This window comes from Lactuca sativa, chromosome 9 (assembly GCF_002870075.4).
Source record: "Lactuca sativa cultivar Salinas chromosome 9, Lsat_Salinas_v11, whole genome shotgun sequence".
Taxonomy (NCBI): domain Eukaryota; kingdom Viridiplantae; phylum Streptophyta; class Magnoliopsida; order Asterales; family Asteraceae; genus Lactuca; species Lactuca sativa.
This window is the reverse complement of record NC_056631.2, coordinates 12603548-12608262: the sequence shown is the minus strand read 5'-3', so window position 1 is coordinate 12608262 and position 4715 is coordinate 12603548.

The window sequence follows — 4715 nt, the reverse complement described above, 5'->3', positions numbered from 1 at the left end:
AAGTCAATGATTAGTTGACCGGACTCACCGAGTTGGGCCGCCAACTCGTCGTGTCCCTAACATCCTTTCTAATCCGCTTCCCGCTTCAACTCGTCGAGTTTGGCAAAGACTCGACGAGTTCTTCTTCGATACTAACATCGAGTCTAACTTCATCTGACTCGCCGAGTTGTATGAACAACTCGTCAAGTCCTCCTTCATCGTATGAACACGTCCAGACTGTGACTCGCCGAGTTGTATGAACAACTCGTCGAGTCTGTTCCTGAGGCAAGAAGATTACCTTGGACTCGCTGAGTCATGTCGTAGACTCGCCGAGTCTCATGCATGCCATTACTATACAGTTGATTCTAGTCAATTTCAGTGCATCCAGTTCATAGATCTGGGCTTCTAGGGCTGGTTTTACACGTAAAGTTTCCAACTTTACGTGCATGCATAAGAGAATGGGGCTTAAACACCAAAATCATCCAACAATAAGCACTTAGGGTTTGGAGCAAGGCTATATTTGCATAAAGGTAGCTACATTGAGCTCCTAGAGCTCAATAACATCCAGATCTATGGTTTCCATCCTAAGGAGAGTTCGATTCTCGAGTTTGAATCATATAAAGTTCCAAGAGAACCATAAACAAGCATAAAAGAGGGTTTAATGGAAGAATAATCAAGGTGATAACTTTATTACCAGAATATGCAGCAAAAGGAAGCAAGATTCTGGATCTCCTTTCTCTTCTATTGGTCTTCTTTCCTTTCTCTTCTTCTATAACTCCCAAGCTAGCACAAAACACTCAAGCTCAACAATGGGGACTAGGGTTTACAGAGTAATGCTCTGGAGGTGCTGGAGGCTGGGATGGGAGGCTATAATGACATTTAAATAGGGTAAAAACCTGAGATTTAGGATTTCACCTAGACTGGCGGACTCACCGAGTTCGGGAAACGGACTCGTCGAGTCGCCTACTAAAAACGCGTGCAAAACCCGCCTCTACTCGTCGAATCGGGCTACTAACTCGTCGAGTTCCTCATGAGAAGGGAAAATACTATATTTAAATTACATACCAGAAATGGGGCGTTACAAGACAATGGAAGGCCATAATTAGGGGTGAGGTTTCTTAAGAGGGGGTAGTAAACATGAAAGTTATATTAGCGGGTTAACCATGAAGATAGCTGACAATGTTGTTGATAATGTGTGCATTATTTCACAATTATGTGACCCCTAGAGTAAGATCTTTTTTCTTCAATCTTGCATGATAACTATTCTTTTGCATGAGGACGCGCTAACTCGTATACCTGGAGGAGTCGACATTATTTTTTAACAAAGGATTACATGGGTCGGTTGAGGGTATGATTGTTTGTCGAGGTTCTCACTTAGGACACATCTAGTAACAACTTGCTTCTATATCCATTATATTTGGTGGTATGATGCTATACCCAATGAGAAAGGCTTGCTCTTATGGACGCTAACTAAGATGAGACTTGCATGTTTTTATCAAACCAAGAAAATTACTTTCAAATGCCACTCAATCAATTGCTTCTATTTTGTACTACTTTTCTTGAACTTTTCGTATTTGCACCCTTGATCTCTTGGTTTAATTATGTTTTGCATTTTGTTTTTTTAACCAATTTTTAAAACCAAAAGAATAACTTTTTCTGGAATTTCGTCTTTTATTTGGCTTGCTAAATTAGCTATTTATAATGATAACCAAAATACAACCTATAAAAATCTAACATACATTTAAATCGCAAACAAAACCACATAACTAAACAATATATATATATATATATATATATATATATATATATATATATATATATATATATATATATATATATATATATATAAGGGTCATACATACAAAACAAAGTTTTTTCCTCGTCATTGGAATCTCTGGTATGATTAAAGAATATACAAATATATTGTTCATGTAAGTGTACGAGCTTCTATCCATCGCTTCAAATTTCAGACTCAATATCCAAAATATATTGTGGAGTGGACCGTGCTCCTGGTCCTGATGGTTTTACTTTTCGGTTTTTTAGAAACTTTTGGGAGATCTTTGCTGGTGATGTTATCGCTTTTGTCCAAGAGTTTTTGGATAAACCGAATTTCCCGGTGGGGTGTAACTCGTCGTTTGTTACATTGATCCCAAAAGTGGATAATCTGCTATTAGTCTTATCGGTTTACAATTTAAGATTATTGCTAAAATGTTGACTAATAGGTTAGTTTCGGTGTTATATGATGTTATTAGGATGGAACAATCGTCTTTCCTTAAATCTAGGCAAATTTTGGATGGTCCACTATGGTGAATGAGTTGGTTAAGTGGTTTAAGAAAAAGAAGAAAAAACTTATGTTGTTTAAGGTTGATTTTGAAAAGGCGTATGATTCGGTAAGTTGGGAGTATCTGGATAAGATTCTTTTGTTTCTCGGGTTTGGTGAGAAATGGAGAGGTTGGATTCGGGGTATGTTTTCAAATGCTAGATGTTCTATGTTGATTAATGGAAGTCCTACGGATGAGTTTCAACTTTTCAGAGGTCTTAGACAAGGGGGTCCTCTTTCTCTTTTTTTGTTTATTATATCTATGGAAGGTATTCATATTGCGGTAGCAGAAGGGGTGTTCCGGGGTTCCCTGTTGGGATCTGATGATGTTACTATTTCTCACTTGTTTTATGCAGATGATGCTATTTTCTTAGGGGAGTGGGATGCTTCTAATATCCAGATTTTGATTCGTATTTTGAGATGCTTCTTTTTAGTGTCGGGCCTTAATCTTAATCTCACTAAATCTAAGCTATCTGGTGGGGTAGTCAATTCGTTGGAGGTTGCTAGCTTAGTTTCTTTTACTGGGTGTTCGGCTGATGTTTTTCCTTTTGTTTATCATGGTATTCCGGTTGGAGAATCTATGGCGCGTATTAAAGGATGGCAAGTTATTATTGATTGATTTAAGAAGTGTTTAGCTTCTTGGAAGGTGAAGTTGTCCATTAGAGGCTTGTTGACTCTTTTTAAATATGTTCTTGGGAGTTTGGGTATTTTTTCCTCTTTATTTTTCGTCTTTCTGTTACAATATGTCGTCATTTTGAGGCATTAAGGGCTCTATTTTTTTGGGGTATTAAAGAAGGCCAAAATCGAATTCATTGGGTTAATTGGAATTTGATTTTAAATTCCCATGCGCAGGGAGGTCTAGGGGTTGGCAGTGTGGATGCTTTTAACTTAGATCTTCTTTATAAATGGAAGTGGCGATTTCTTAGTGAACCGAGTTCTCTTTAGGTTTAAATTATTAATTTTTTTTATGGAGATGGTAGTGGTTTTTCGGATGGGCAGAGATTAGGTTATGGAGGAGGGGTTTGAATATAATTGTCGGCTCTATTAACCAACTTCATGAGAGGGGTATTATCCCTTCTAATTCTTTGCATAGGGTTGTTGGTGATGGGGTACATACTAGATTTTGGAACCTGGTGTTTGGATATTCCTCTTATGGTGAGGTTCGGAAGACCTTTTGCTTTTGCTACCAATCAAGATGCTCGGGTTAGTGAATTTTGGTCTTCAGTAGGTTGGACGTTCCGTTGGAGGCGTGGGATTAGAGGAGGGATTGAATCGACTCAATTTGATGATCTTGTGGAGTTGTTGTCTCATATTCGGTTAGAACAGTTTCCTGACAAGTGGATTTGGAATTTAGATCCTTCAGGTATTTTTTCTGTTAATTCTACAAGGAAATGGGTTGATGATAAAAGACTACCTTTAGGTAGTATTCCTACTAGATGGAACTGATATGTACCAATTAAACTAAATATTTTTATGTGGCTAGTTATCTTGGATCGTATCCCGATTAGAGTCAATCTAGTAGAAAGGGGGATGGAGTTAGATTCCTTGTTGTGCCCGGTGTGTCATAATTCACAAGAAAGTGTAAATCATCTTTTCTTGTCTTATTCGGTTGCAGTGCGGGTTTGGAGACGAGTTGGCCATGTTGGATTAATGTCTAAGTCCATAACTATAATTGGTAAGACTTGACCCGACCCGGCATGGTCCATTTGGGTTGCATGACATCATGCATTTGGATAGACTAAAAATGAGAGAAATAACACTTAAAGTTGGTTAATATATTATAAGTTCTAATATATTAATAAGATTATTTAATTAGTATTGATCAAGAATTAATCTAGAATTAATTAAATGATCAAAAAAAGACTAATTAAATATATATGTTGATTGTGTAAATCATCCATACTTGTATAGTGGGCTAATGCTTCATGGATTGTCAAGTTGGGCTAAAACCCATAAGATGCTTCATAGTGTATTTGAACCCATGGATCTAAGGAAATGGAAAGTCATGACAATTAGGGTTCACCCTAATTGTCACTAACTATATAAGCATCTTATTGTTGACAAAATCGGACAGTATGTGTGAGTGAAAGGGCTAGCCGATTTTCATGAAGTGTGTATATTCTCTCAAGTCTTTCCAAGTGCATATGATGTTGTGTGAACCATTTGAGGTGTTACACTTGGGGCACTAGGCTCTCGAGCATCATGGAGTCATTCTACATCTAAGAGGTATGTATTCCAACTTGTTATATTTCATGTAAATCAAAGTTTTTTTTATGCTAGTTAGTATAATACCTTGGATATTCATATTTGCATGTATAATAGAGAAAACATAGATCCAAAGTATTTAGGGTTGCATGTACACTTAGGAGTGTTAGAATGCTCAAAACCTTACAGGCCATTAGTTAGATTTGGATAT